Source organism: Muntiacus reevesi, chromosome 8, assembly GCF_963930625.1.
Source record: "Muntiacus reevesi chromosome 8, mMunRee1.1, whole genome shotgun sequence".
Lineage (NCBI taxonomy): Eukaryota > Metazoa > Chordata > Mammalia > Artiodactyla > Cervidae > Muntiacus > Muntiacus reevesi.
Window position 1 is genome coordinate 65441510 of NC_089256.1, and position 22456 is coordinate 65463965.

Below are 22456 nucleotides of genomic sequence, written 5' to 3' on the forward strand. Positions count from 1 at the left end.
GTGTGTGTGTGTGTGTGTGTGTGTGTGTGTGTGTGTATGCATATAACACATCTCCATTATCCATTTTATCTGTTGGTGGACACTTAGGTCCATATCTTGGCAGTTTTAAATAATGCTGCTGTGAACATATGGATGTGAGAGTTGGACTGTAAAGAAAGCTGAGTGCTGAAGAATTGATGCTTTTGAACTGTGGTGTTGGAGAAGACTCTTGAGAGTCCCTTGGACTGCAAGGAGATCCAACCAGTCCACCCTAAAGGAGATCAGTCCTGCGTGTTCATTGGAAGGTCTGATGTTGAAGCTGAAACTCCAATACTTTGGCCACCTGATGCAAAGAACTGACTCATTTGAAAAGACCCTGATGCTGGGAAAGATTGAGAGCAGGAGGAGAAGGGGACAACAGAGGATGAGATGGTTGGATGGCATCACCGACTCGATGGACATGGGTTTGGGTGAACTCTGGGAGTTGGTGATGGACAGGGAAGCCTGGTGTGTTGCAGTGCATGGGGTTGCAAAGAGTTGGATATGACTGAGCGACTAAACTGAACAGAACTAAACTATTGGGTTGTGGGTATGTTTTTGAATTTGTGTTTTCATTTTCTTTGGATATATAACCAAGAGTGGAATTGCTGTATTGTGTGGTAGTTCTATTTTGTTTTTTTGAGGAAACTCCCTACTCCTTTCCATAGTGACTGCACCAATTTACATTTCTACCAACAATGTACAAGGGTTCCGTTTTTCCACACACTCTCTAGCATTTATTATTCATAAACTTTTTGATGATGGCCATTCTGATCAGTGTGAGGTGATAGATACTTTATTGTGGTTTTGATTTGTATTTCCCTAATAATTAGTGGTGATGAGCATCTTTTTATGGCTATCTGTATGTCATCTTTGGAGAAATGTCTGTTTAGGTCTTTTGTCCCATTTTTTGACTGGGTGGTTGTTTTTTGTTATTGAGTTGTATGAGCTTTTGATGTGTTTTGTTTAATTAACCCCTCATCAGTCACATTTGCAAATACTTTCTCCCTTTCCATAAATGCTATTTTTTTGTTTTGTTGATGGTTTCTTTTACTGTGTGATAACTTTTAAATTTGATTAAGTTCAATTTGTTTATTTTTACTTCTATATCTTTTGCCTTGGGAGACTCATCTAAGAAGAGATTACTAACATTTATGTCAAGGAATGTCTTGCCTATGTTTTCTTCTAGGAGTTTTATGGTTTTATGTCTTACATTTTCATCTTTAATCTATCTTTTAAAAAATATTTATTTATTCATTTATTTGGCTGTATTGAGTCTTAGTCACAGCAGCATGTAGTCTCCCTGGACTAGGGATTGAACCTGCATCGTCTGTACTACAAGGCAGGTTCTTTACACTGAGCAGCCAGGGACGCCCTTTAATCCATTTTGAATTTGTTCTTATATATGGGTGAGAAAATGTTCTAATTTCATTCTTTCACAGGGAGTTCTCCAGGCTTCTCAACACCATTTGTTGTAGAGATTATCTTTTCTCCGTTGTATATACTTGGAGAAATATACATGGTGCCCTGGTGTTTTGATTACTGTAGCTTTGTAGTATAGTCTGAAATTTGGAAGGTTTTATCTCCAGCTTTGTTCTTTTTTTCTCCGGATTGCTTTGGCAGTTCTGGGTCTTTTGTGGTTCTATATAAACTTGAGGATTATTTGTTCTAGTTCTGTGGAAAATGTCATGAGTGTTTTGCTACATATTGCACTAAATCTATAGATTACCTTGAGTAGTATAGAAACCTCTGAGCTAGGCTTTGTTTCACTCAGCATAATGCCCTTTAGGTCCATCCAAGTTGCTGCCTGTTATCAGTAGATTGTTCCCTTTTATTGCTGAATGGTAGCCCATGTTATGGACACATCTCCATAACATGGACTAGCAATGTCTAGCATTGCTAGACACTGCTTGTTTCCAGTTTGGGCTATCAGAAAGGAATCTACTATAAATAATTCTGTACATAAATTGTGTAAAAATTTTGGAAAAGCCTAATCTCCAGACTGAGTGAATCAATCTCAGGAGTGAAGCCTAGGCATCGACAGCTTTTAAAAGTTTCCCAGATAATTCTCATATGCATTAAGGATTTCTCAAATTGTAAAGTCTGCCAAAATCATTTATTAGTAACAGTTATCATTATTATGTACCAATCAAATGCTAATCATGGTACTCTTTTTTTCTTTTTTTTCATGGTACTCTTTTAAACCACTTAGTCAATCAGTCGTGTCTGACTCGTTGTTACCCTTTGGACTGTAGCTCACCAGGGTCCTCTGTCACTGGGATTTCCCAGGCAAGAATATTGGAGTGGGTTGCCATTTCCTTCTCCAGGGGATCTTCCTGACCCATCTACTGTGTGTCAATCAGTCGTGTCTGACTCGTTGTTACCCTTTGGACTGTAGCTCACCAGGGTCCTCTGTCACTGGGATTTCCCAGGCAAGAATATTGGAGTGGGTTGCCATTTCCTTCTCCAGGGGATCTTCCTGACCCATCTACTGTGTCTCAATCTCCTGTGTCTCCTGCATTGCAGGCGGATTTTTTTCTTTACATATGAGAAGATTGAAGGGTGGGTGAAATAGTAAAGGTGGTAAAAAAGGTATAAATTTCCTATTATAACAGATATAATGAGATCTGGAGATTTATATGACTATAGTTAATAATGCTGTACTGTATATTTGAAAGTTGCTAAGAGAGTAGATCTTAGAAGTTTCTATTATAAGAAAAATTTATCACTGTATGTTGTGATGATTTTAACTAGACTTACTGTAGTAATCATTTTATGTATTGTGGCAATATTTATACATTTTGAGTCATTGTGTTGTACGCATGCGTATATGCTCTGTTGCTCAGTTGGGTCCAACTCTTTGCAACCCTATGGACCGTGGCCCACCAGACTCCTCTGTCCATGGGATTCTCCAGGCAAGAATATTGGAGTGGGTTGCTATTTCCTCCTCCAGGGGATATTCCTAACCCAGGGATCAAACCCAGGTCTCCTGTGTCTCTTGCATCGGCAGGCGGACTCTTTAACACTGTGCCACCTGGGAAGTCCTATTATGTTGTACACCTGAAACTAATATAGTATTATATGTCACTTATATCTCAAAGTCTTTTCCCTAGAGATATTGTGAAGCATTCTGTATCTTGTGATTCAAGAGAGAAAAATGTATTTGATGTTTCTTTTTTAAACCCAAGAAAGTATTTTAGGATAAGAATCTTACAGAGTAAAAAATCCCACAACTCATGGATTATAAAGAAAAAAAGGTTTTGTCTTTAAAGCAATATTTTATACAATTAGGAACCAAGTGAACTTAGTTATCATGTGAATGATTCAGAAAGGCAAATTAACTGAAGTAGGAAAAATTTTGGTCTAGTGTGGTCCTCTGTATCCATGCAACTCAAATCATATGTGAAAAAGGAAATCTCTTCCTGGGGACAGCTGCATTCATTGAGCAGACTACCTAACTAAAGTCTGTGGCCCAAAAGAAAGTGAGGGAGATAGACTCAGAAATCTCTTTGAGCAGATTTTTTGAGGAGGTTGTGTGATGGATGGTAGGGAGCATGGAATATCCATGGACTGACTTGATTATTGGCCTCTTGTCAGATGGTTTGAAAAAGAGAGAACAGTTTGGGCGGGCTCACACTGAACTTCACAGCCCTATCTTCCCTTCCTGTCTGCTCATCCAGCAGATTTTGGATTTGCTTAGACAGCCTTCATAGTCAAATAAGCTAATTCCTTGTAGTAAATCACACACACACACCACACACTGAAAGGGAAAGGATTAGTGGGAGCCGCAGTATGGGAAGGGAAAATCAGGAATTTTCTTTCCAATGTGTTCAGTTTGAGATAGTTTAGACCTCCAAGTGGAGGTCTAAGTAGGAGAGATCAAATAGTCATTTAGGTAGCTAGTAAATGCGAGGGCTGGAGATATACATTTGGGGATGCTTATGTTAAATCACAGATCTCCTGAAACTGGATGGGATTGCCAAGGGAGAAAGTGTATGTAGAGAAGATAAGGGGAACCATGACTGAGGCCTGGGTGGTTCAACCTTTAGAGCCCTAACAGTGCAGGGAACAAGGAAGCTACATGGAAGAGGCGCAGTCCCTGAGGTAAGAGAATCAGGGGACTGTATCATTAGAGAAGCCATGAGGAGGCAGTGTTTCAAAAAGGGGGAGGCCAAATAAGTCTCATGCTGGTAAGCTATTGAGTAAAATAGGTGACCATTGCATTCGATAATAACATGACATATTTTGGAGCACTTTTGTGAAATACGGAATGTCCATTTTTTCTCTCACATGAAGATATTGGGAGGTATTTATGATTATTACTATCCCTCAAGGAACCGAGGCTCAGATAGACTTCAGGGAATTGCTCAAGATTAAAGTAGTTAGTTGGGCTTCCCAGGCAGCTCAGTGGTAAAGAATCTGCCTGCCAAAGCAGGAGGTGTGGGTTCCATCCCTGGGTAGGGAAGATCCCCTAGAGAAGGAAATGGCAACCCACTCCAGTATTCTTGGCTGAGAAATCACATGGACAGAGGAGCCTGGTGAGTTACAGTCCATGGGGTCACAAAGAGTCGGACATGACAGAGCTTGCATGCATGCAAAGTACAATAGCTAGTTATAGCAAACCTGGTTAGAAGCAGATTTCTTCATTCCAAATCCTGATTCTAAATCCTGGTTGGCATAAGAATCACTTGTCCCATTTTCTAAAAATACAAACACTGGTGACCTACCCCAAATATGTTTCTTCAAAGCACTCTCAGATAAAGGCTAGGGAATGAGCATGTAAAATAAAGTAAATACATACAACTCAAGTTGTTTTAAATGAAAGACCAGGGTTGAGTATCACTCAGTCTACAATGTATTCTAAGCAAGCTTTAAATTAGACTTCGCAGGATTAAAGTCTCTGCAGAGTTTGGTTAACCAAGTTCACAAAGGTCAGGTGAAACTTCTTTTGAGTTTCCTCAGGGTGGAAATGCTCATTAACCCAATATGTTAATGCCTCAGTTCAGTCTGCTGAGGTGTTTTCTTATAATTAGTCTCCTGCTTCTGAATGGAGAAAGCATTTCCCAAAAGACAATTCTTTCCTGTGTGGCTGAACTTCCAAATTAGACTTCATCATTTCATTACGTGAATTTCCATGACTGGTTCCTCCAGGTTGAAAACCACATAGGTAGTGAGAGATACAACTGATGGAAATGTGTGGAGATAGTCACCTGCACTATGTTTATGAAATAAGGATAACGTCCAAAGCATGAGCACTTCTCACCTACTACAAAAGGCAAAATTGTGCCTTACAGGTAATTTATTTTTTGGCTAAGCTGCATGGCTTGTGGGATTTTAGTTCCTCAACCAGGGATTGAACCCAGGGCCTCAGCAGTAAAAGTGTGGGGTCCTAACCACTGAACTGCCAGGGAATTCCCACTTTACAGGTGATTTGAAGCAGGGATACAAACTTACTAAATTCAAAGGTACTTTTTGTCGAATTTCAGCAGCATGTGCTCATTCACTGATGGGTATTTCCAGTCCTCCTCTAGGCGTCTCTGCTGCACCTCTTCTTTTCCTGGGGTGTAGTCTGTCCAGACCAGGGAGACCCCAGCACTAACTTAGACACAGCCACTTAGAAGGACCCTTTTGCATTTGTCTACCATTCATTTTTCTCCGCTATATTTCCTGTTTCTTCTTCTAAGAACTGAAATTGATGCTTAGGCCCCAACTTCCAGGACTTTAATTTATACTGCTTTTATTACCATGCATTTAGACCTCTACACTTTTAGTCTCCTACCAAACTAATCCAGTCTACATATTCTTGACAGGTTACTCTGTCTAAAACCCATCTTAATGAATTTAGAAGGTTAAAGATTAAAAAAATGACCTTCTTCACACCATGTGTTAATATAAAAATTAACTCAAAAGAGCTAAAGCTGTAAAGTCCTTAGAAGAAAACATAGGTGTAAACTTTGTGACTTTGGATTAGCCAGTGGTTTCTTAGATATAAGTACAAGAAATAAAAGCAAAAATATATAAATTGGGCATCATTAAAATTAAAAACATTTGTGCCTCAAAAACATCCTGTTTACCACAGATGGGAAGAAAATTTTTGCAAATATACTCCTGATAAGGGACTTGTATCTAAAATAGAAAAAGAGCTGTTACAACTTAATAATAAAAGGACAAATAGCTCAGTTTATTTTTTTATTTTATTTTTTTAATTTTTCTAATTTCCCCAGTTTATTTGAGAACAATTTTGTCTGACATACATTCATATGAATTTTAGATCAGTTATTTCAAAGTGTGCACAAATTATGTATATTTTCCTACAACCAGGCACTGACAAAAGAATACTTACTATATCAATATTTAAGTATTCCAGCATAAAAGGACTTTTTCCAACTTGATACTTTTTCCCACACAAGGTGATCTATAATTGGCATTCAGGCAATTATATGCATGTAGAAGCAGACACAGTCCCCAAACTGACCACAAGATAAACCAGCACACATTTCTCCTGGATATAATTACATTTCCAGAGGCAAAGGGGTTCAAATGGGAACAAATAAGTTGACTTCCTTATGAAATAAGCTACACAGACACAAACTAAGAAGGAGTGAAGGTGCCAAAGGTGAATCCCACAAATCTCCCTCCTAATGTCCTGAAAACGCACGCGTGGGCACTGTGAGCGCGTGGCGCTCGACCAGCGTCGCTGGACGCCAGGCCCTGGTATCGAGAGGTCGTGCAGGCAGGGGCCCGTCCAGAGGGAGAGATCGTGCAGGCAGGGGCCCGTCCAGAGGGAGAGGTGGTGCAGGTTCCTGGAGGGACGTCTTATTCACTTCATCATGTTCTCCTGTGCTGCTCCACTATTTCCACTGTTCCACTGTTTTTGTAACTGGGGCAAAGTGGGAGATTTAGCTAGTCTAAGGAAGTCTTACCCCATAAACTATCTGAATCAAAGATTTTTTATTTACTCTTTTGCTAAACACAAAGACTGATTTCCATCTACAATTATTTTGTCAGGTGAGAAACAGCGAGTAAGCTGAAGGGAGGGCTGCAGCCTTGGCTCAGAAGGGACACTGTTGACAGTTGACACATGGCCTGGGGGGACGAGCCTGGGCCACAGCGGGATGGCCTGGTCAGCGGACCTGCTCCAGGAAGGCTCTGCAGCACCACACACACTGCTGGTAGACGGTCTCAAAGTCCGAGTTGTTGCCGTAATAGGGATCTTCAATGAGAAGTTGTTTTTGTGGATCATAGCTCCCGAGGAGTTCGATTTTCGCTCTGCAGTTTTTAACTTGATTACTTTTTCTATTCAGATCTCTCAGATTGCTCTCATCCATACGTAGTATATAATCAAAAGTGACAAAGTCTTCTTTGGTAACCTGCCGGGCAACGTGACTCATAGGGACACCATGCTTCTTCATGCAAGCCTGCCCCCGATAATCAGGAGGGTTTCCTAGTTCATACGTGGATGTCGCTGCACTGTCTATCCTCCAATTATCTGAAATGTTTTGATCAGTTACAAGTTTCCTGAAAACCGCTTCTGCGATGGGTGATCGACAGATGTTACCCAGACACACGAACAGCACCGACTTGGTCACCTGCTCAGCCATCTTCCCCAATAGCTCAGTTTAAAACAGGCAAAGGAAGAGATATTTCTCCAAGGACATACAGCCTACTCAGTGAGCACAATGAGTGAGAAGATGCTCAGTGAGACGATGTTCAATGTCATTAGTTGTCAGGGAATTGTAAATCAAAACCACGATGAGATATCAGTTTATACTTAGTAGGATGATTATAATAATAATAATAAAAAGGATAATGTCAAGTGTTGGTGAGGATATGGAGAAATTGGAACCCTCATACACTGTGGTGGGAATGTAAAATAGTGAGATACCTTTGGAAAATGTTCTGGCAGTTTCTCAAAAAGAAACAGGAGTCATATGACCCAGCAATTCCACTTCTAGATGGAAGAGAGCTGAAAACCTGTGCCCACACAAACACACTTGTATACCAGTGTTCAGGGCAGCCAAAAATATGGAAGCAGTCCAAATGTCCATCAATTGATGAATGGATAAATGAAATGCAGTATATCTGCATAATGAAGTGTTATTCATCAATAAAAAGGATGAGGACTTCCCTTTTGGTCCAGTGGTGAAGACTCTGCTATCTCAATGCAGTGGACCTGGGTTCGATCCTTCGTCAGGGATCTAGATCCCATATGCTGCAACTAAGAGTTCACATGCCACAATCAAAGATCTGCATGCTGTAACTAAGATTTGGCACAGCCAAATCAATAAATAAATATTTTAAAAAAAAGAAAGTGTACTGATACATGCTACCATGTGAATGAATTTTGAAAACATGCTATTTGAAAGAAGCCAGTTCAAAATGATCATGTACTATATGATTCCATTTACAGTATATGAAATGTCCAAAATAGGCAAATCTATAGTTAGACAATAGATTAGTGGTTGTCTAGGGCTGGAAGGGGAAGGGATATTGAGGAGATTATGGTTAGGGGTGTGGGTTTCTTTTTAGGGTAATGAAAATATTCTAAAATTAATTGCATTGCTAAATTCCCAACTTTGTACATGTACTGAAAGCCACTGGATTGTACGCTTTTAAAACATGACCTTCTGAGTTATTTTGAGTGCCATAGGCTGATTTTCATTATCTACCACTGGGGCTTCTACTCTGTTCAAACTTAAGTTTTATTTCCTTTTATTCTCCACCCCTGTGCTAGGTCACAGTCAAACTGGACTTCTCAGGGTTTCTTCAAACAGGCCTTGCATTTCGTTTCTCCATAACTTTCTGTCTGCTCCCTCTGCCTGTCAGTCCAACCTTTGAAAGTCCAAGTGAGATACCTCCTCCTCCATCTCAGTCCCTGTCAATTCCCATAATATTTTTGATCAATCTTCTAAGCACTCAATTATGATAGAATATGGGGAAAACCTTGCCTCTACCTTTCTATTTTCCAGGTTGTCTCCATTTGATTGCTTTTACCCTCTGTTCTTAATTACTACAAAATATGTGAGAAATACAGTCAAAATTACTTTTGGCAGAGGCAAGAGTTGAGAGAATATTTGTATTTTCTGTTTTGTTTAAGCTGTTTGTGGGGATGTTTGTATATTGGATAGTGTGCTTTTAGAATATGACCATCAAGGTCAGGTTGGCCCAACAAGAACACACCTGGGGAGAGAGAAATCTTTATCATCTCAGTTTATCCTTATACCAATCCTTTCAGGAATATTGCAGATGTGGAAACAGAGTCAGAAAGATTAATAAATTAACCACAGGGGAAACACCCTGTAGGCTAGAATCTGTGCTTGGTCTAAGTAGGGAAGTACATGCAGATGTTCTGTACTCAATCATAAGCCCTTTCAGGACAGCTGCCTTGTCTTACTCAGTCCCCAAAGTGCCCAATAGGAGCAGAGGCTCAATAAATGTTTGTTGAATGAATGAGTGATGGTTTATTTGAGTCTCTGATGTACATGAATAATACATTTTGACAGTGAGATTTTGTGTCTTTTTTCCTACATGGTTTCCTCTTTTTCTTAAGTCATTTTGTATTCAGACAAGATTTGAATGAGGCTTTCAGAGCATGCCTGTATCAGGTACTTCTTAGTCAGAGAGTCCTTCAGAAATAAGAAGAGAAAAACAAATTTTGCCCTCAGAAACTAAGACCTTACCTTAAAGTTGATTGCTTGTGTTTTATGACTATAAAGCTATTCTTAAGGATTCTCTGATTTAGAAATGCCTAACATAGGCTCTGTACACAGAAGGTTGTCAAATATGTATGCAAGGATAAATATTGTTTCATCAGTTTACCTGGAATTAGAATTTAATTCACTGCAAATTGACACATTCATTGCAGCATCTTTTGCCTGTTGAAAATAAGCTCTGAGGCAGGAGGTGCATAGGTGGAAGAGCAGCCTATCTGTCTTGGTGTTCTGTGTGCACGTCACCTGGGGTAGGACTTGGTCGTGTTGCATGAATCAACCCTGTCATGAAGAGTTGAGGACACGAAGGATGACTAAGTTGGAAAAGTCTTTGGAGAGTTGACAAGGTTGCTATCTTTGTTTTTTTTTTTGTTGTTGTTGTTGTTTGTTTTTGGCCACACCCCACAGCATGCAGGATCTTAAGTTCTCCAAACAGGGGTCAAACCCATGCCCCCTGCATTGGGAGCACAGAGGTGTTTTGTTTTAAATTGGGGTATAATTGTTTTACAGTGTTGTGTTAGTTTCTGCTAACTAACAGAGTTTCTTCATTGTTTGTACAATGAAGTGAATGGCTGTGTGTATATGTGTATCCCCTTCCTCTTCAGCATCCCTCCCAAACCCCATCCCATTCCTCTGTGTCACCACGGAGAACTGGGCTGAGCTCCCCGCGCTGTGCAGTGGGTTCCCACTAGCTCTCTGTTTTATACATGGCAGTGCACAGAGGTTAATACCAATCTCTCAGTTCATCCCAACCCCCACCACGTCCACATGTCCGTTCCCTACATCTGTGTCTCTATTCCTGCCCTGCAAATAGCTTCATCTGTACCATTTTCTTCTAGGAAACCCTGCCCCAGATCTGTGTGGGAGCACTGTGTTTTAACCACCAGACCACCAGGGAAGTTCGAGATTGCTGTCTTTGGATATTGGAAGGCCTAACCTGTAGCAGAAGGAGAGCCAAATGAATACACGAGTGAATGAATATTGGATGCTTCCAATAGGTGGATTTTTATTTGTCACATATCTGCAGAAAAACAACTCAATCACAAAACCAAAACCTGGAAGAGGAAAAAGTTACATTTTTTTCTGGTTTTATTTTTTTCAGGGCATTTTTATGGGGCACCTCTTCCCCCCTGTTATTTATTCCCTTGTTTTCTCCAAGGTTCACTGAGTTCCCTGACTCAGCAGGAAAACTCCAGGTTTCTCTTAGCATATCTACTTTCTGGGGGAAGATGATTCTCTCTGGGTCATTACATAATTCAAGGCTTAGGAGTCCATGGCTGTAATCAGTTAAAAAATAAGATATAAAACCATAAAAATAAGATCTAAGACCTGTGATAAAACATAAATCAATTTCAGGACTACCTAAACTTCTACAGCATTGTTTCTGATGAGTGTCATATTGCTAAGGACTCCTCACAAATCAGTGTGAAAAATCAGTCTCTATAGACAGCACTGTGTCTGTCGTCCTTGGTATTATTTGCATATTATCTTATTGTCAATATGTGTGGTATCTTGGATTAAATATATTAGTTTTACCTTGACTTCTGTTCGGATGATAAAAATCTCAATTACTGGGCTATTACACATCACTCTTTTCTCTTTTAAATTCAGACTTCATCCCTTGTTTGGAAAATGCAAGTAATTTAAGAGAAGGGCTGTGACTTAGAGAGATAGACCCAGAGCAGGAACACAAAGTGTTCCAACCTGAAGTCTGCTTCAGAATCCTTATGTAATCATAAGTAAATTGTCCAACTTCTTAGGATCTCATTTTTCTACCAATAAAGTAATACTAACAGAAATTTACCTTATTCTTCATATTGAAGAATGGAGGTATGCTTAAAGATTTTTGGCATGCAAATATTAAATGGTCTTTGAAAAGTTCATATTGTTTTTTGTCTTAGTTTTTAATCTTTAGTCATACTTCTAGCTTTCTCTCTCTCTCTTTTTAATTAATTTATTTATTTCGTTGCACCCAGTCTTAGTTGTGGTACTCGGCATCTTCAATCTGCATTGTGGCATGTGAGATCTTTGGATGAGGCATGCAGACTGTTTAGTTGTAGTATGTGGAATCTAGTTCCTTGACCAGGAAACAAATCCAGGCCCTCTGCACTGGGAGTATGGAGTCTTAGCCACTGGATCACCAGGGAAGTCCCTCAATTATTAGTATTTAACAGTTATTACTATTGTATAAACTAAAGGCAAAGGAGAAAAGGAAAGATATACCCAATTGAATGCAGAGTTCCAAAGAATAGCAAGGAGAGTTAAGAAAGCCTTCCTCAGGGATCAATGCAAAGAAATAGAGGAAAACAATAGAATGGGAAAGACTAGAGATCTCTTCAAGAAAATTAGAGATACCAAGGGAACATTTCATGCAAAGATGGGCACAATAAAGAGCAGAAATTGTATGGACCTAACAGAAGCAGAAGATATTAAGAAGAGATGGTAAGAATACACAGAAGAACTATACAAAAAAGATCTTCATGACCCAGGTAACTACAATGGTGTGATCACTCACCTAGAGCCAAACATCATGGAGTGTGAAGTCAAGTGGGCCTGAGGAAGCATCACTACAAACAAATCCAGTGGAGGTGATGGAATTCCAGTTGAGCTATTTCAAATCCTAAAAGATGATGTTGTGAAAGTGCTGCACTCAGTATGCCAGCAAATTTGGAAAACTCAGCAGTGGCCACAGGACTGGAAATGGTCAGTTTTCATTCCAATTTCAAAGGCAATGCCAAAGAATGCTCAAACCACTGCACAATTGCACTCATCTCACACACTAGCAAAGTAATGCTCAAAATTCTCTAGGCCAGGCCCCAACAGTACATGAACTGTTAACTTCCAGATGTTCAAGCTAGATTTAGAAAAGGCAGAGGAACCAGAGATCAAATTGTCAACATCCGTTGGATCATCAAAAAAGCAAGAGTTCCAGAAAAGCATCTACTTCTGCTTTATTGATTACGCCAAAGCCTTTGACTGTGTGGATTGCAGCAAATTGTGGAAAACTCTGCAAGAGATGGGAATACCAGACCGCCTTACCTGCCTCCTGAGAAATCTGTATGCAGGTTAAGAAGCAACAGTTAGAACCAGACATGGAACAACAGACTGGTTCCTAATTGGGAAAGGAGTAGGTCAGGGCTGTATATTGTCACCCTGCTTATTTAACTTATGTACAGAATACATCATGCGAAATGCTGAACTGGGTGAAGCACAAGCTGGAATCAAGATTGCCGGGAGAAATATCAATAACCTCAGATATGCAGATGATACCACCCTTATGGCAGAAAGTGAAGGGGAACTAAAGAGCCTCTTAATGAAAGGAAAAAACTGGCTTAAAACTCAACCTTCAAAAAACTAAGATCATGGCATCAGGTTCCATCACTTCATGAGAAATAGGTGGGGAAACAATGGAAACAGTAACAAATTTTATTTTCTTGGGCTCCAAAATCACTGCAGGTGATTACTGCACCCATGAAATTAAAAGATGCTTAATCCTTGGAAGAAAAGTTATGACCAACCTAGACAACATATTAAAAAGCAGAGACATTATTTTGCCAACAAAGATCCATCTAGTCAAAGCTATGGTTTTTCCTGTAGTCACGTATGGATGTGAGAGTTGGACTATAAAGAAAGTTGAGCACTGAAGAATTGATGCTTTTGAACTGTGGTGTTGGAGAAGACTCTTGAGAGTCCCTTGGACTGCAAGGAGATCCAACCAGTCCATCCTAAAGGAGATCAGTCCTGGGTGTTCATTGGAAGGACTGATGTTGAAGCTGAAACTCCAATACTTTGGCCACCTGATGCGAAGAACTGACTCACTGGAAAAGACCCTGGTGCTGGGAAAGATTGAGAGCAGGAGGAGAAGGGGACGACAGAGGATGAGATGGTTGGATGGCATCACTAACTCAATGGATATGAGTTTGAGCAAGCTCCTGGAGTGGATGATGGACATGGAAGCCTGGCATGCTGCAGTCCATGGGGTTGCAAAAGGTCGAACATGACTGAGGGACTGAATGAACTGAACTAGTGTATAAACACATAAGACTGGTCTTTTGTGTAGCAGCTTTTCATCTCTTGCCTGATTTCTGTTAGGGTTATGTGTGTATTTGGTTTACTTTGATGCCTAAAGCAAAGAATTATAAGTCAGGGAAGAAAATGTTCTCCTCTGTGACTTGTAATTCTCAATATGGTCTTAGCTCAGAGGGTAGAAATTTCAGTTACATTGTCCCCTTGGGTGGTACAAGTGGGTTTCTTCTGTGTGTCTGTGAAAGTCAACCAAGGTAGCTGAAGTCACTTGTTGTCCTCAGTCCCCTCAGCAAAAGTAGTGTTGTTGTTTTTTCCCTTACCTAACTAGCATGTGGGATCTTAGTTCCCTCACCAGGGATCCAACCTGTGCCTCCTGCCCTGGGAGTGTGGAGTCTTAACCAATGGACCACCAGGGAAGTCACAAGAGTAGATATCTTAAAAGGCTCTGATGAACTTGGCACTGTTTCCTCTCTAGAAAATGGAGAGAAATCACCAAAGGGATTTAAAAAAAATGTAACCACCTGTTGGTTTTACTTTTTCCACCAGCCAATCAGCTGCATTTTCCTGGGAAAAAAAGTCAAAAGTGATAATCAGCCCTTTGGGATGTTTGAGTCCCCTGTACCATGGGCTATGGGGCATCTCAGGTCAGTACAACACCTTGACTGTCCAGGATCTGTGCTTTGGGAGCAGATCTGGAAGCTAAAAAGTCTTCTTTTGATTTGATATTAATTGTTTTCCCAAAGTGCTTCCAGATACATAGGAATGCAGCATGCAGGAATGCCAGAGGCAGAAACACCCTGAACCTGTTGCTCCCTTAACCTGGGGGAAGCTGAGGATATCAAGCAGGGTAGATGGAGCCACCTCATTTCTTGACCAAACTCCCATGACTCCTCACCCTTCCCTTTATTCCTACACCTGGCACACATAGTTGTTCCTTGGTAGCCCTGTCACCAGTGGGAATATGAAGGCCTCTGGCCTAGTGGTAAGCTCCCAGGGGCCCCATTCACATGGCGTGTGCGTGTGTGCTAAGTCACTTCAGTCATGTCCAACTCTGTGTGACCCCATGGACTGTAGCCCGCCAGGCTCCTCTGTCCATGGGATTCTCCAGGCAAGTATATTGGAGTGGGTTGCCATTTCCTTCTCCAGGGGATCTTCCTGACCCAGGGATTGAACCTGGGTCGCTTATGTTGCCTGCCTTGGCTGGCAGTTTCTTTACCGTCTGCGCCACCTGGGAAGCCCATGTGGAAGCTGGCGTGAATGGCACCGCCCGGAGGTGTACCCTGCCCAGCCTGAGTAGCCGCTCTGTATCCGCTCTGCTTGGGAATGGGGTGGAGTGGGTGGTTAACAAATCACCTCTGTGCGTTTTTTTTTTCCTGGCATCTGGTACATGGTAGATGCTCAAAAAGCAATTTTTGAATGAATGAGACTGGCCTTACCATTTAAGTTGATTTGACCCTTTTTCCTGATATGTGGATCTTTCCATCTAGACAGTTTTCCTATTAGTATGAGATTTCTGACCCCTGCATCCAGAAAAGTCCTTCAGTTTTAAAAGATTGATATTATTGATGTTTCCTGTGCATCCAGCAAAAGTTCTAATGAGGTGCGCTCACAGGAGCAGGAGCTGGGTGTGTACAGGCTGCTCATTGCCTCTGGGGTCTCACCTGTGGGGTCTCATCTGTGGGGGTGACCGGGCTTGCAGGTCCATTTGGTCCATGCTGCACACACTTTCAAGGCTGAGGAACAACTGAGTGACCTTCTGGCTTCATTTTTCAGTGTCACAGATGTGGCTCTGGAAAAGAAACCGAGTTTATATTCGCAGAATATAATAGCATTGAGTTTGGGTTACACCTGCAACAATATCAACCTGAAACAGATACACAATATGTAAGCAAAGTGTGGATGAATTCAATCCATTTTTCTAATTTGGAATATGGATCTGGGGAGGGAGATTGTGGGTAGATTATGTGTCTTGGATTTTTCTAATTGCTTGAATTCATACTTCAGTGAGGAGAAATTTAGCCCAGAATACTAATCGTACCAGACTGGGAAAGCCTCTCAAGTTCAGTGGATAAACAGTTATGAGCACTCACTGTGTGTCAGACCTGGGGTGGCCAGGACGGTCACTTCCTCTGGGTCCTTTCTTTGTGCACTGCCAGCCTCATGTCCTTGGGGAGAAGAAAACATATTGTCCTTATGGCTTTGGAAAACTGAGCTGCCCAGACCAGAGCTCACCTGATCTGCTTCTTAATTGTAGAAAGGAACATAAGGCATGTAAAAAATCTTTTTTTTTTTTTTTCTGACAAAGGCTGCCTTTCAAAATCTATTGTGCTCTTGTTGCAGAACCCAAAATCACATATTTGGGTGTCAGAGACTGAATATGGAGTCTCCTCTATTGACATTCCTACTAGGAAAATCCTACCCCCTTCTGTCTGCCCAGGGACCTCAGAGAGTTGTATGTCTGTCTGACTAGTGAGACCGTCACTCACATGGAGATGTGAAAGAGGAAAATCCACTAACATATTTTAAAAATGTTTCCCATAAAACAGCATTTGTATTGAGGCCAGAGGATCCATGAATCCTCAGCTTCCCAGAGGACAGAAAATATTTCCTGGGGAAAGTGGAAAGAGACCTGGTATCAAGGGTCGGGGCATGAGGATGTGGTTTTCTCCCCCATCTCCCAGGCAGTCTGTGCTGCGGTCTCACACGTGACCCCTCCCTCTACCCATCGTAGTTACCTCCCTGACAGTGGAAGCATTGCAGGGCACATATCAGGTTTGTGAAATCAAGCATCTATAATTCTCCTCCTGAGGAGCAAATGGAAATAGATTGAGCTTGTTAATAAAGGGCTTGTAAGACTCAACAGGCCATGCTGCAAAACCTAGTTTGGAAAAGCAAACTTTTGCTTTCGGTGCTCAGGAGTCAGTCCAGGATTGTGTTGTGTAGTTTCCTTTTCAGGTTTCTTCCTTCCTTCCTTCCTTCCTTTTCTCTTCTTAATTTGGCAGGGAAATGCGGCCTAGATGTTTCAGCTTGGAGGAACCAGATGGGGTGATCCATGGAGCTGCTCATCGCTTTTACCCCATGTGGCTGCAAAGCCAAGTGCCTAATAAATAATGTGCTTTGGTGTAACACGTCCTTTTAAACAGGAGGCTGGTTTCCTTGCTGCCAAAATGACAGGTGTCTTATGATTTAACTCTGCCAGTATCAGTAGATTGTTATTGGCTTCAATTTATGATTAATAATTGACACAAAGAGAAAATGTGATTTTCTAGTCTATTTGTTCCTTCATAGATCCTTAGGCATTTAAAGTGGGTGAATGGATGTGTACTGCTCTCTTTATTATCTTTCCATGTTTGGGTCAGGTTTTCTCTGCAGGAAAGCAGAGAATAGGAATACTTACTTTAATATGCTGGTGAAACTGTTTCCTTTTACTGAATCACTTAGAAATTGACTCTGTTTTCAGAGACAGATGACAGACACTCAACTCCATCCACCTTGAGCAAAAAAGTGAATTTATTGACTCATGTAACAGAGAAGTGCAGCCAGGAGTGGATTAGTTCAGGCACAGCTGGATCTGGGGGGTTCACACATTATCATCCAGGGCACTTTTCTCTCTCCATCTCTTTGCCTGTCCTTTTCTGTTCTATAGGCAGGTTCCCTTTGTCTGATAGGTAAGACAGGTGACAGTAGCTCTGGGTACATACGCTCCAGCTTGGCAGCCCTGAGTGAAAACAGAGGCTTTCTCTTCCATTGCCCTGACATTGCACTCAGAGAAGGTGCTCATTTGCCCTGCTGGGCCATGAGTTCATCTTTAAACTAGTCCTTGTGACCGAAGGAAATGGTACATGTGAACTAACTATGGAGCTAAGTAGTCTTCCTTGTGGTGGAAATGACAGGTACCAACTCCAGAAGAAGTTGCTTGGCGTCTGATTGGCTGAAGTGCAGTCACTTGGCCAACCGTGAGTCACACAGCTGACCCAGGAGACGGGCTGCTCTGACTGGCCAGGCCTGGGTCAGCTGTGTCACCTCTGGAGACAGATGGGATAAGAACCGAGAGCAAAGAGGGGCTGTGCCCTAAGGTAATCGGGGCACTGGAGAGGGAGAGCAGGAGTTGGCTAGTTAAGTAAAAACTGTGGCGACACGTCAATAAAAGCTTGCACTTACTGTTTAACCATTGAAGGTTGGATTTGTTCTTTATGGAACACTATATTGAAACCTAAGGAAACATAAGTTTATAAATCTATTTATTAATAGACTACGTTTGCTTTTACAGGGTTCCAGTCCTTATAAAGCCCCATTTGTTGTTCAGTCGCTCAGCTGTGTCCGACTTTGCAGCCTCATGGACTGCAGCACACCAAGCTTTCCTGTTTTTCACTATCTCCCGGAGTTTGCTCATGTCTATTGGGTCGGTGATGCTATCCAACCGTCTCATCCTCTGTCATCCCCTTCTACTCCTGCCTTCAGTCTTTCCCAGCATCAGGGTCTTTTCCAATGAGTCAGTTCTTTGCATCAGGTGGCCAAAGTATTGGAGTTTCAGCTTCAGCATCAGTTCTTCCAATCAATATTCAGGGTTGATTTCCTTTAGGATGGACTGGTTTGATTTCCTTGCTGTCCCAGGGATTCTCAAGAGTCTTCTCCAGCACCACAGTTTGAAAGCATCAATTTTTCAGTGCTCACGCCTTTTCTGTGGTCCAGCTCTCACATCAGTACATGACAACAATGCCAAGGAGTGTGTAACTATGCCATTCTATGGGTGAGAAATCTAAGGCACAGAGAAGTTAACTAACCCCACACAGTTCAGTCCAGTTCAGTTCAGTCGCTCAGTCGTGTCTGACTCTTTGCGACCCCATGAACCATAGCACGCCAGGCCTCCCTGTCTATCACCAACTCCTGGAGTTCACCCAAACTCATATCCATTGAGTTGGTGATGCCATCCAACCATCTCATCCTCTGCCATCCCCTTCTCCTCCTGCCCTCATTCTTTCCCAGCATCAGGGTCTTTTCAAATGAGTCAGCTCTTCACATCAGGTGCCAAAGTATTGGAGTTTCAGCTTCAACATCAGTCCTGCCAATGAACACCCGGGACTGATCTCCTTTAGGATGGACTGGTTGGATCTTCTTGCAGTCCAAGGGACTCTCAAGAGTCTTCTCCAACACCACAGTTCAAAAGCATCGATTCTTTAGTGCTCAGCTTTCTTTATAGTCCAAATCTCACATCCATACATGACTACTGGAAAAACCATAGCCTTGACTAGACGGACCTTTGTTGGCAAAGTAATGTCTCTGCTTTTTAATATGCTGTCTAGGTTGGTCATAACTTTCCTTCCAAGGAGCAAGCGTCTTTTAATTTCATGGCTGCAGTTACCATCTGCAGTGATTTTGGAGCCCCCAAAATAAAGTCAGCCACTGTTTCCACTGTTTCCCCATCTATTTGCCATGAAGTGATGGGACTGGATGCCATGATCTTAGTTTTTTGAATGTTGAGCTTTAAGCCAACTTTTCCACTCTCGTCTTTTACTTTCATCAAGAGGCTCTTTAGTTCTTCTTCACTTTCTGCCGTAAGGGTGGTGTCATCTGCATATCTGAGGTTATTGATATTTCTCCCGGCAATCTTGATTCCAGCTTGTGCTTCATCCAGCCCAGTGTTTCTCATGATGTACTCTGCATATAAGTTAAATAAGCAGGGTGACAATATACAGCCTTGACGTACTCCTTTTCCTATTTGGAACCAGTCTGTTGTTTCATGTCTGGTTCTAACTGTTGCTTCCTGACCTGCATACAGGTTTCTCAAGAGGCAGGTCAGGTGGTCTGGTATTCCCGTCTCTTTCATAATTTTCTACAGTTCGTTGTGATCCACACAGCCAAAGGCTTTGGCATAGTCAATAAAGCAGAAGTAGTTGTTTTCTGGAATTCTCTTGCTTTTTTGATGATCCAGTGTATGTTGGCAATTTGATCTCTGGTTCCTCTGCCTTTTCTAAATCTAGCTTGAACATCTGGAAGTTCACAGTTCACATATTGCTGAAGCCTGGCTTGAAGAATTTTTGAGCATTACTTTACTAGCATGTGAGATGAGTGCAATTGTGTGGTAGGTTGAGCATTCTTTGGCGTTGCCTTTCTTAGGGATTGGAATGAAAACAGACCTTTTACAGTCCTGTGGCCACTGCTGAGTTTTCCAAATTTGCTGACATATTGAATGCAGCACTTTCACAGCATCATCTTTTAGGATTTGAAATAGCTCAACTGGAATTCCGTCGCCCCACACAACACTGTTAGTAACCAGGGCTGACCCTACAGCCCTTGCACTTTCCACTCTGCCTTGCAGAGAGAAAGATGGCTGAGTGAAAGAATTCCAGCGTGAATAGGAGCAGGGCACAGATTCAAGAGAGAGTTCAGATGAGTTGTCAGCAGCAGACTGCAGTGGCTGACGGATGTTGGGTGGAGGTGAGGAGAGGCGGTGACTCAGCCTCCAGCTCCACTGACGGATGGGGTCCATGCTGTGCCATTAATCTCTGTAAAGCTCATAGGCGGCGGTGATTCCCAGCTTCTCAGGTACCCCCAACCTTCCCACTTCAGTCCTTGAGCCATTCCTGATAACACCCAAGAAGTGACCACCCCTCTTTTCCCTGTGCCCTCCCCTCTGCTGGGGCTCCCACTGGCCTTGGATCCAGTGGTCTGGCTGGATCTACCTTCTACGGTGGTTAGGGGTCTGGCCGTTATGCCTTCTCAGAGTTCTCCTTGACTAGGCTCCTTTGCTGCCAATTTGGACCGAGGTCTTAGGGATCCCGAGAGTGAATCCTGATGCATGGTTGGCCTGAGTTCTAGCACATAATAAGCTGCCTCAGTTTCCCCTCCTTAGCCTTAGCACTCTAGGGCCGCTCGAGGACCTTCCCAGTGGCTAGGCCTTGGTATCCAACTCAACTCTTGCAGTCTCTTTCTGTCTGACTTGCTGGCGTGTTGACTAAGGCCATATCGCACATGGACAAAGAGCCCTCAGTGATGATCTGTCGGCTGACTCCTAAATATCAGCCACAGCCTGAATGTCCAGGGCATTCCTCTGCCTGACTATCTACCTGCCTGGGAGGCTTACCTCTTCCTAGAGTCTTAGATGGCACCTCCCCACATTGGTGTCCCTGCCATAGTTATTGGGTTGACTCTTGTTTTCTTTGCTGATCAGACTCTCCCCACCTCAGCCTTTGCCCTGCCCGTCTCTGGCAGCCCTCTGCCCCCCAGCCTGGTCAGCATTTCCTTGCCATTCAGATTGAGCTTAAATGTTACATTTCTGTTCAGTGTTGCCTGACCTCTTCCCTTGTCTTTCTAGATTCTCACCCCATTTCTTGTTCCTCATCACACTACAGATGTGGAATTCTTTTATTTGGGTCATTGTTCCTTATCTGTTTCCTCATTAGAATGAAAGCTCCTGGAAGGCGGGGACCTCCCCTCTTAAGCTCACTGTTTATTGGAAGGCATGGAACAGGTCCTTCAACACAGCAGGTGCTCACTGAGCTACTTATGAATGATTCTTGATTTCTGAGCCCCCATTATGCCTGGTCTATGCCAGGGGGAGAAGGTGCAATGGATTTTTGTGCAGGCTGAATTGGAGGCTGTCTACTTGGAGCCATCCAACTCCCTTTGCTGGAACCGTCCACCTGATCTGTCAAGTAAACTCCTAGATTCAGCTTGGAATTGCCTCTCAAAAACCTTACCTTGCCCTGACCCCCAGAGCTGTACCCCTTCTCCCTTGCTCTCGGAACACCTCTTCCCAGCCTTTAATAATGCACATGTTGCACAGCATCATATACTTGTTCGCTGACCTGTCTTACTTCCCAATTTAACTGTGAGCTCTGGGCCAGCAAAAATTCTGTGTGGGATTATACAAGTTGGTGAGTGTGTTAATAAATTGGATGTACAAATCTGGTATGCAAGAGATAAGTCAGGATTAGTGATGCAATAATAAAATCAACTAATACAGGGCCCTTTATCCCAAAACCACATCACTGAAGAAGCCTTTGATACTTTGGCCAGTTGTGTGCAAAAGAGCTCATTTCATCATTATTGTGTCAAATTAAGTCTATTCGGACCATCCTCCAATCACATGCTCCTATTCATTAGCCTAGGATAGAAATTCAGAGTTGTGTCCTGGTTGTGACATTCTCAGTTCTTGACCAACTCTATTTTCATCTAGCCTGAGTTATAGTCAGTAGCTCTTGTGAGTCCAGCAGCATTAATCATAAAAGCTTCTGTACTGGAGAGGACGCGTATGTCATCCTGCCCACGATAGATCAATGACGCACAGCATGAGGGTTAGCTCAGGCTCCATCTTTCCACTTTCAATTCATTGATGAGTTTATTCTGTACATCCCTTGGCCACTATGTTATCACAGATTGAAATTCAAAACCATAATTCATTTGGTAATTTTATGTATGTCATCCCTAAGATGAAAATTTTCATTGTGAAAGAAAATCAGTTCTTTATTCACCAACCATTTGTAAGTTGTGTAGTACATTGCAGGCATTGTGCTAGGACTTGAGGACAAGGATGAGTGTGACGTGTCCTTGTCTTTGAGGAGCTGATAGTCTAAAGGATGATGCAAGACACGAGGGCAGATGCTTTCAGTCTGATTTGGTGAGGGCCTTGGTAGTGTGAAGTCTTGGAGGCTGAATACAAACAGGTCAGATAAAGGATGCGGAACAGGGAGGAACAGCAA

General features: G+C 42.2%; 1 protein-coding gene and 1 pseudogene across 3 annotated transcripts in view; one reads left to right on the forward strand and one right to left on the reverse strand.

Moving 5' to 3' along the window:
• KCNMB3 (potassium calcium-activated channel subfamily M regulatory beta subunit 3) overlaps positions 1 to 22456 on the forward strand; it is a 67725-nt gene that overhangs the window by 19228 nt on the left and 26041 nt on the right. The window contains exons 3-4 of one of the 3 annotated variants that reach the window (XM_065943677.1): positions 10568 to 10726; positions 11340 to 11463. The exons of 1 other annotated variant lie outside the window; for it this stretch is intronic. The gene's annotated coding sequence lies outside the window, so the exon portion shown is untranslated. The remainder of the gene's footprint in view (positions 1 to 10567; positions 10727 to 11339; positions 11464 to 22456) is intronic. One more of the 3 variants, XM_065943679.1, reaches the window with a different exon arrangement.
• Positions 7143 to 7628, reverse strand: LOC136173582 (low molecular weight phosphotyrosine protein phosphatase pseudogene; annotated as a pseudogene).